The sequence below is a fragment of the Rhinopithecus roxellana genome, chromosome 5 (genome assembly GCF_007565055.1).
Source record: "Rhinopithecus roxellana isolate Shanxi Qingling chromosome 5, ASM756505v1, whole genome shotgun sequence".
NCBI classification, from domain to species: Eukaryota; Metazoa; Chordata; class Mammalia; order Primates; family Cercopithecidae; genus Rhinopithecus; species Rhinopithecus roxellana.
The window spans coordinates 171,084,430-171,094,801 of record NC_044553.1 but is presented as its reverse complement, the minus strand read 5'-3'; positions in this window follow the sequence as shown (position 1 = coordinate 171,094,801).

Sequence of the window (10,372 nt, the reverse complement as noted above, 5' to 3'; positions counted from 1 at the left end):
GTCGGGAGTTCGAGACCAGGCTGACCAACATGGAGAAACCCCATCTCTACTAAAAATACAAAATTAGCCAGGCTTGGTGGCTCATGCCTGTAATCACAGCTGCTTGGGAGGCTGAGGCAGGAGAATCACTTGAACCCAGGAGGCAGAGGTTGCGGTGAACCAAGATCATGCCATTGCACTCCAGCCTGGGCAACAAGAACAGAACTCTGTCTCAAAAAAAAAAAAAAAAAAGAATGTAGCTATGAAGGGCATGGGCTTGGAGTCACACAGACCTGGGTTCAAGTCTTGGGTCCTCCATTGACTCACTGTGTGACCCTAGACAAGATGCCTAACCTCTCTGAACCTCAGTTTCCTCAGTGGCAGAGTGGGTAATTACAGTAGTGGATATTGTTGATGTCATTGTTAAATCATCCCTGCTACGGGCCATGATAAGCACAAAACACTTCTAAAGGGCTGATTTCTGGCCCCTTCCTCCCACCAGGCACCACTGCCCCACATACACACAGACCCACATACAGCCACTGAAGTCCTGGTGACTCCCCACTTCTGAAATATTCTTTCCCCAGGAGAAATAGGGCCTCCTTCCTCTGTGATGCAGTGGCAGCTCACGGTGACGCTCAGGGACCATCATTCTCCAGCAAATATTGTTGAGGCTTTTCCCCTTCCTCCTCCCCCACCCAATGGTGATTCACTTCACCCTCTGCATTTCGATGCAAGAGATGCATGGGGCATGTGCTGCTGCTGCACACTAGCCTGGGTGGAGTGACTGTGAGGAGGTGTTCTGTCCCCCTTACTGGAGTGAGAGTCCCGGGAGAACACAGCCTGCATCATACAGGGAGGCAGCTGTTGCTGAAGAAACAGCTTTCACTTCAGACAGGTCTGGGTTTGAGTCTTATGGCTACTACTTCCTGGCTGTGTGGCTTTGGGCATATCACTTCACCTCTCTGAACCTCAGCTTCCTCAGCTGTGAAATGGGTATGCTGGCATCATAAGATTCTTAGGAAAACAAAATGAGATGAGAGATGCCAAGAGTGTGGCACAGTGTCTGGTGCACAGTGGGGACCCAACTTCTTTAGCTGGCATCAAAAGAAATAGAAAAGCGACCCACCTCCTACAACACTGCCACCACCAGCCCTAATCCTGTCCCTCTCTAACCCCTTACCCTGCTTTACTTCTTTTTCACAGCAATTGTCACCACTTGGAATTACAGTAATCTTTCTTGTCCATCTCCCTGCTGGAGTGTAAACTCTAGAGAGCAGGGACTAGGTTGTCTTAATCCCCCACTGTGTCCTCAGCTCCTGACACACAGGAGGTACTGAGTAAGTGTTTGATGAATTCATGGTGTCTCTAGCACCTATGCTGGGCCTTGCTGAGGTTTCAGAGAAGTCCTGGGGAGTCTCCCTGCCCCAGTGGGGGCTGCCTGCTTGTTCGCTAAAAATCCCAGCAAAGCTGGTACCATCTCTCCTGGGGGAGGGAGGATACTCATTTCTCCAGACCAGAAAAGCCAGCAAGGGGTCAAGGCAATTTAAAGGAGAGAGAATAATCTTTCAGCACATAGTGCTGAGGCAACTGGATATCCACAATGCAAAAGAATGAATTTGGATACCTACCTCACATCATACACAAATGTTAACTCCAAATAGATGGGTTAATCATATAGACTAAAAGTAAAGAGCTAAAGCTATAAAAATTCTTAGAGGAAAATATAGAAGTAAATCTCACAGCACAGCCTTCTTAGATATGAGGCCAAAGCACAAGCAGCCAAAAAAAAAAAAAAAAAAAAAAAAACAATAAATTGGATGCCACGAAAATTAAAAATGTGTGTGCTTCAAAGGACACCATTAAGAAAATACTATGAGTAAAAAGAAAACTCATAGAATGGGAGAAGTTACTTTCAAATCATGCATTTGATAAGGGACTTATATCTAGAATATATAAAGAACTCTTACAACTCAATAATAAAAGTACAAATAACCCAGTTGAAAAAATAGGGAAATTATATAAATAGACGTTTCTCAGCAAATAACTAATAAGCACATAAAAGATGTTTAACCTCATTTTATCAGGGAAATGCAAATCAAAACCACAATAATGTACTATTTCATACCCAGCAGGATGGCTATAATAAAAAAGACAAATAATAACAAGTGTTTTTGAGGATGTAGGAAGATCAGAATCCTCATCCATTGCTGATGTGAATGTAAAATGGTGCCATTCTTCGGAAAAGTAATCTGGCATTTCTTTACAAGGTTAACTATAGAGTTATGGTATCACCCACCAATTCCACACTTCGATATATACCCAAGATAAATTCAAATATGCAACCACACAAAAATGTGTGCATGAATGCTTATAGCAGCATCATTCATACTCGCCAAAAAGGGGGGACAACCCAAATATCTATTGATGGATGAATGGATAAACAATGTGGTATATCCATATGATGGAATAGTATTTGGCAATAAAAAGGAATGAAGTGCCAATACATGCTACAACATGGGTGAACCTTGAAAACATTATGCCAAGTGAAAGAAGCCAGTCACAAAAGACCAATATTACGTTATTCCATTTATAGGAAATGTCCAGAAGAAGCAAATCTGTAGAACAGAAAGTAGACTGGTAGCTGCCTAGGGTAGGGGGGAGAGTAGGGACATGAGGGATGATAACTAGTAAGTAAAGAGTTTCTCTTTGGGGTGCTGGAAATATTCGAGCATTGATGGGGTGATGATTGCACAACTCTGTGAATTACAAAAGAAAATCATTGAGTTGTAGACTTTAAGTGGATGGAGTATATGGTATGTGCATGATATCTCAACTCAGGTTCCCTTGGGGTCAGTGGAGTCGGGGAGACTGTGGGGAACTGTATGACATGCCTGGAATTCAAGTCCTTCCTCTGACTGATGTGGCATCCTATGGTTTTCCCACACCCCAGAACCTGGGCTCAGAGATGCCTCAAACTGTCCCAGCATGCAGACCGGACTCCACCAATGTTTAGGCAGCCATCTTGAAGTGATTGGAGGCTGTCAGGGAAGGAGGAGCTCACATGTGCTGAGCACCAACTCTGCCATGTGATTTGTGCAGGACTGGGACTAGAGGGAGGACTTTCAGGACCCCCGAGACTGAGTGACTTCTTAAATTTTTCACCCAAGGCACCTTACTCTAGTCCCATCCCTGACTGTGTTACATATTCCCAGCACCTTAGTTCATCATTGTGACATCAGGCCAGGTGCTGTGGCTCATGCCTGTAATCCCAGCACTTTGAGAGGCCGAGTTGGGCGGATTGCTTGAAGCCAGGAGTTCAAGACCAGCCTGGCCAACATGATGAAACTCTGTCTCTACTAAAAATACAAAACTCAGCTGAGTGTGGTGGAGGGCGCCTGTAATCCCAGATACTTGGAAGGCTGAGACAGGAAAATCCCTTGAACACGGGAGACAGAGGTTGCAGTGAGCCAGGATCATACCACTGCACTCCAGCCTGGGTGACAGAGTGAGCGAGATTCCATTTCAAAAAAAAAAAAAATATGACATCCCTGTGAAGCCCACATGAGTACGTTACAGTTGCGGGTTTAGAGACTCAAACAGAGCAAGTCTTGCAGGCTCCAGAGCCTGTTTTCTTTCCAGCCCTTTATCCATGATGCTGATGGAAGAACCCCTGGGGAAGCCCCTTGCAACCAGGGAAAGCTTGGCAAGCCTGCCAGCAGCTCCCCACCTCCCAAGAACAAGTGTTTTGGAAGTCTCTGCCTGGATAGCTTTGAGTCTGTGTGGAGGGTGGGAATCCCAAGACCTCCTAAACATCACTAGGGCGCAGAAAACCTTCTCTTGAAGAACCACATTGGCCACTAGACCCCAATAGGATCAATAACTGTGGCCAGCAAGTCAAGTGGGAGCTGGGCTGGAGCTTACAACCCTCATTCTCAAATGCTCATTTCGTCCACCCAACAGGCCGAGTACCTAAGTGCCAGGTCCTGGGTATGCAACTGCAAACACAACATTCCAGTGGGAGAGAGAGAAACACAAAAAAGTGACCAGAAAATATTAACCCACGAACAATCCAGTGATGAAAATGAAACAGCCATGGACAGAGGGGGATGAGGGCCAGCACGAAGGCAGGCTTAGAGGAGGCTCAGGAGAGGTGGATGCAGGGAGGGAGAAGGTAAGGCAGCCTGCTCTGCGGGGTGGAAGCCTCCGGTGACACTGTTTTCTCAATGCGTTTTCACAGGTTCATTGGAAACTTCTAAGTGTCCACACAGTCTCCCCATGCTGAAAGGACCTTGGAAAAAGGCTGTGGCTAAGCTGGAGCTGATAGGAGGGGAGCCTCTCACCTCTGGGACCAGCCAGGATGCAGGCAGGGACCCAAGCTAGAGATTCGGGAGAGGATACTCATGGGAAAACCTGGGGCCAGCTGGAGCTGCTCAGCCACCCTCTTTTCCTTTAAGAGATGTTTTGTTTTGTTTTGTTTTGTTTTGTTTTGTTTTGTTTTGTTTTGTTTTGTTTAACAGACAGGGTCTCCTTCTGTTGCCCAGGCTGGAGTGCAGTGGTGCAATCATAGCTCACTGCAGCCTCCCTCTCCTGGGCTCAAGTGATCCTCCCGCCTCAGTCTCCCAAGTAGCTGGGCCACAGCTGAGCACCACCATGCCCCAGCACTCTCTCTCTCTCTCTCTCTCTCTCTCTCTCTCTCTCTCTCTCTCTCTCCCCCCATGTATACATACATATATATATATGTGTGTGTGTGTGTGTATATACATATATATACATATATATATATATATATTTTGGAGAGATGGGATCTATGTTGCCCCAGCTCTTCTTTTTCTAACACCTGTGCTCAGGCCTGGGAGGCTTCTCTGTCTTGTTCAGGCAAAGAAGGCTGGTCCAGGGTTCCCTCCTTAGTCTCTGCCAGCCTAACTTGCATACCCAGGTGAGAGAGCCTCAGGAGGGCGGAGCCGGGCCCCAAGACCTTCAAACCATTCCCGAGGCCTCCTGGCTCTCCCTCTCTCCAGAAGCTTAAGCGTCCTACACCTAAGTAGGGCCACCAAGCTCCACCCATCTGCAGGGCTCTAGAAGAGAGGTGTTCATGAGCCCCAGGACTCTGGATCAATCCTTCACTCCCCTTCACTCCTGCAAAGTGGGGATCCATGTGCCCATCATACAGATGCAGATATGCAGGCCCAGGCAAAGTGCAGGGCCCTTCCTGGAGTCAGCAGCGGAATCGGGTCTGGGCCCACCAGGACCGCGGTTGTTCTCCCTCCTTTAGATGTTCCCGAGAACAGGGAGTACCCTGCCGTGAGGAGCGCTGGTCTCACCTATGATCCCAAAGAGCCTGGTCCAGGCAGCGGAAATCCGGAGGGTGCGGCCTCGCGCCAAGTCTGGGCCCTCTTCAGTCGCAGTCTCTGGTCCAAAACCCGAGTGAGGTGGGCCCGGACCTCTGAGCACCTTCTCACCGGCTCCGAGGCCCCCGCCTTCTCCTCACTTTTGCTCTCGGGTTGGTGCCCGGCAGGCCCCGCCCAGCCTCTTTCACTTGCTTGGGCAAGGGCAGCCGCCGCGCCGGGCTCTGCCCTATGTGGCCGTCGGATTAATATCCAGATATTAAGCAAACAATAAATTAGCAAAACTACAAGAAAATTTTACAGCCCTTTGCATTTGGCAATCATTGAGTGTTAATTAGAAATTCATTACAATTAAAACCCTGCCTAAACAGGGCCTGCGCGCCTTAATTACATCTGATTTTTAATTCAGAATACGTGTTTACACAGTAAGCGCTACGTACCCCGTGATTATCCCCAATCCTCTTTATACTGTACTAATTATGTAAATTAAACCTAATTAACTGACGAAAACTGCCGTTAATTCAACTAGTAAAAGATATGTGCTTGCGGAGGAAGCGCATCCGCCCAGCCCCAGCGCAAGCCGGAGCCCAAATGGACGCCACACCCGGGACACGGAGGCAGCGCGGACCCCACCAGTGGGAGGAGAAGTGCGCAAGGCGCAGCTCGCATCCAGAGTCCGGCTCTTTGACCCCTGGTGCCACCCGGCAGCGGATAAAAGAGAGAGAATCTTCAATAATGGGGGTCAGGAAGGCCAAGGGCAGCGACGCCTGCGGGCTCTGGACAAGGCCGCAGGACCCAGAGCCCCTACTGAGGAAGAGGGGTCCCGCCCATCCCGTCGGAGCCTGGGTTGCGGTCCCAGCTCTGCCGCTCACTGCCTGCCTGAACCTGAGCAAGTGCCCTGGCTGTGCCAGGCCTTCTTCCTCTGCATCGTGTAGTGAGGGCGATACTGAAACGCAGCGCTGCGCCCTCCTTACCGTCCCTCCTTCAAACTAGGCCCTTTCTGCAGCATGCCAGGCACCACTTTTTGAGTCTAGAGATCAGCCTGCGTCCCTTATGGGCTGAGGGCCTTGGCTGGGGAGAAATTCAGGGTTGGCTTCTACTGCCGGATCCTCAGTTTCCTCCTGTAAAATGGGAATAAGTGGTTCCTATCTATTCCCAGGGCCCCTGTAAGAACCAGCTCTTCAATCAGTAAAGTGCGATCTGCGGTGATATTAACCCTCCGGACGCCGGCCCATAGTAGAGCCCCAGCTCATACCCCCATGACCTGCTCCCCGGTGCCCAGCCCTGAGCAGCGGGGCTTCCCCAGCCTCTGTCCATGCGCCTTCAGTCTTTCTCCAACTCAGACCAGGGACAGGAGCTGGGTGGGTCTCCTGGCATTGGCCAGAGCGCGGGGAGCTGTCCGTAGCTTGGTGCTGAACGGAGACGCAGTGTCGACGCTGCACACCCCCTAGTGCGGGGCGGTACCCTTTGTCTAAGAGGTCCCGGGCCACCCCCGCGGCCGGGCTGCTGGAAACGGAGGCGTCTTTGGCCCTCGCTGTACAACAGAGGCAGGACAGGCAGGCCCTGCTCAGGGGGACCCGGCCCATCCTCTGTTCACTCCCACCCCCCAGCACCCTGGGGGCGTCCTGGCTCCAGGATCCTTGTCACGACCACGCCGAATTCTGAGATGCCTTTAAAAAAATCATTAGGAGGCTAAGAATAATTACCGAACGGGATTGTAATTATGGGGTGGGGGAGCCTGGGCCGAGGGAGGGAGAATGAGCTGGCGGGGACTTGGGGGCAGCTCTCGGACTGGGACGGAAAATAGGTTCCTATGTTCTCCCTAGGGAAGGTGTGGGAGGAAAGACAGCAGGGAGTTGGAGCGGGACAGAGGCACAGCCTGGGAAAGACGCCCGAATGGAGGGGCCAGAGGCAGAAAGAAAGGGGCTGAGCAGGTTCCAGGACTCCTCTGGGAGAAAAAGGGAAAGGCAGGGAGATGCGAGACAGAAAGACTGGAACTGAGGAGGGGGAAGAGGGCAAGAACCCGATCTAAAAGAGACCCTCAGAGGAGACAGAGCCCACAAACTTGGGAGAGGTTTTCGGGGCCTAGGAGAACAGTACCCTACGTCAGCCAGCGTAGCCGGGAAGAAGGCAAAGGAGTCCGTGGGCTGCGCCTGCCCCCTCCTCAGTCCCTGCTCCAGGCCTGAGCGATCGGTTCGCGCTTCCAGAGCCCCTTCCCAGGGTCTCTGAGAGCCAGGAGGGAAAAGAAGAGAGGGGAGACGTGGAGGAAAAGGGGAGACACGCCCCAGAGGAGTTGGGACGCAGGAGAGAAGGGGGCCCATATCCGGTAGCCCGAGGGAAAAACGAGGCGAGCGGGGCGAGGGCGACCCCGCGCCGCTACCCGCGGAAGATTTATGGCGCCTCCCGGGTTCCAAGGACAGGCTGCGTTCGTCGCTGCTGCCGCTGCCGGTAGTCGCCGTGGCCGCTGCGCCCCCTGCCCAGGCGGCCTGCGGAGCCCCAGGCCATCCCTGCCATTATTAACTTCTGTTTGATTAGGGTAATTGTTCAAACTTGGGCCGGACAGTATGATTAATTACAGTTTAATTAACGTGTCCATTAAGGACACTTAATGCCAGGGGGGCAGGGAGGGGGGTGGTGGAAGCGGCCGACAGGGCGCCCGGGTGCGGGCAAAGAGGGGCGGGGTGCAACTGGTAACTCAAACGAAGAAGTAGAGACAAATTGAGAGAGGAAGAGAAGGGGACCCAATGGGGCATTAGGGGAAAGAATGGTGAAGACGGACAGACCGATTGAGAGAGACAGGAGGGGGTGGAGAGAAACGGAGCTTTGAGGAGAGAGAGGAGGTACCCAGGGGCGTCCATAGCATCAGGGGACTGGACCTACCCCATGGGGAAACAGGGTTAGCAGCGTTGAGAGAGTAGTTGACCTCAGATCACGCCCAGCGATGACTTGGCTCCTGCCCTGGGCCTGCTGGTGACGGCGAGGCGAGGCATTCAAGGCCAAGGGCTCCCCAAACCTAGTTCCCAAGTCGCCTGCCTAGGGACGGAAACAGGAGAACGCCCCTCCTCAGGTTAGAGCTCTCCTGATACCTCCCACCGAAGTCAGGAGCATGGGAGAGGCAGATCTCCTTCCCGGCTGCCATCCTCGCTGCCTGGCACCCAGGTCCCTGTCCCGGACTCTGGTGACCCTACTGGTTCCCCAGGGCCACTCTAGGCTTCACCACTCCGGCCCTTGCCTGTGGCCGGAAAGTGAAGTACTCCTCCCTGCGCCCGTTCCTCTTGAGTCCCCCTTAGCCCCATCACCCGGTCCTGGCCCAGACCAAAACTGGCTCGTTGGCCAGGAGCACTGGGCCTTCCCCACTTCATTCTTGGGGACAAACTTTTTGGCCCCAGGGCCTTTCCTCCTTCTTGGCCTCTCCAGCTAGAGCGGGACGCAGGTGCAGGGCGCTGGACGCAGGTGTGCGGCCGCTTACCTGGGGAGTGCAGGCCCTGGGGCTGCGGGGAGGCGGCGGGCGCCGCGCGTGGCCCGCGGGCGGGCGGACCCGGGGAGGTCGCTAGCGACTGCGCGGGCGGTGGGTGTGGCGCCTGGGCTCGCAGCTGTCAGGCGCGCCTGCCCCGCCACTCGGGCTGTGACCGCGCCGTCCCCGCCGCCGCGCCATGCGCTCCAGGCTTCGGCCTCTTCTTCCGGCCAGTCCCCGACCTCGGGGTCAACGGTTCAGGGTTCGCATCTCCGAGCCCGGGGCCCCGGCGCCTCGCGCCCGCTGAGAGCGGGAGGGGCCGCGGGTGGGAGCGCGGAGAACCAGGGAGCGCGGCTGTGCGCGCGCGCGGGGAGGGGCCGCGCCGTCACCCGGAGAGCCCGGTGGATCCCGGACTCCCGCCTGCCGCTCCTCCCGCCGCGCACCTCCGCGCACCGCTCGCCCGGCTCCAGCCGCCGCCGCACTGTGAGTACCCACGTCCGATAGCCCGTCGCCCCCGTGCTCTGCCCCTGCAGCTTTTTTTTCGTTTAGTTCTGATTTGGGCTCCTGTGGCTGTTGTTTTTATGATTATACCTAACGACACCACCGCCTCGCTCCCACCATTGCCAGTCTCTCGCTTCGCTGCCCTCCCCAAGCTCGTCCCTCAAGCTCCGGGAGCCGACGAGTGTTCCCCAAGCTGCTCTGGCTGCTGCTCCTTGTCGCTGCATATGGCCCTTCGCCTGTGCTTTCCGCTTTGGCCCCCGAAATTCCGTTCCTTTCCTAGGGACCCCCTTCTTCTGACTCCGGGCCCGGACCCCCTCCTCTCATTCAGGGAAAACCGCGCAGGGACCCAGGACCCTCAGCTGGGGTACGCTCTCGGCTCGGGCGCTCTCTTCACTGTATGCGGGCCAGGCACAGTTGCCGATTTCGAGAAACCGAGAAGCTGTCATTTCCCAGCCCTGCGCGCCCTCCAGCCACCTCCAGGAGGGCGCGGGGCTTGTCAGCCGGGAGTTAGGACAGCGTTTTTGCCTCCTAAAATGATATAAAGGACTTCAACGCGAAATGAGGGTCAACTTATTTTAGTTCGATCCTCGGAGATAAAGATGAAAGAGAAAGATAATACATAAATAGCTTGATACTTGAAGAAGGTACAAAACAGATTAAAGAAAGAGGAGCGAGCTGGCAGAGACAGCTAAGGGAGAGATAAGATCGACAAATGAGGGGCTCCTAGACAAATAGAGAAGAAGGGAGAGAGACAGATAAACAGAAGATTCCAGTCTCCTTGCTGAAGGCTTTTGAACTGGGATCCCTTGTCTGTTTGGAGTTGCCCCTCTGAAAATGGATTTACCTTCAGGGCCGACTGCAGGGGAGGAGCCCTCAGGGTTGGGCCGCCCTGGCCGCAGGCTGCAGGCGCTCCGATGGAAGCCTGGCTTGTCTGAGGACATGTGGCTGGGTCAGGCGACCTAGAGGGCCCCAAACATCAGTCCCCAAGTATCCCCGCTGCTGAGGTCTGCCTGCACAGCTCCCTCCCTGCCTCAGCCAGAGAGCAAAGTGCAGGACCAGCAGCAACTTTTGTGCCTGGAGCCTTGCAATG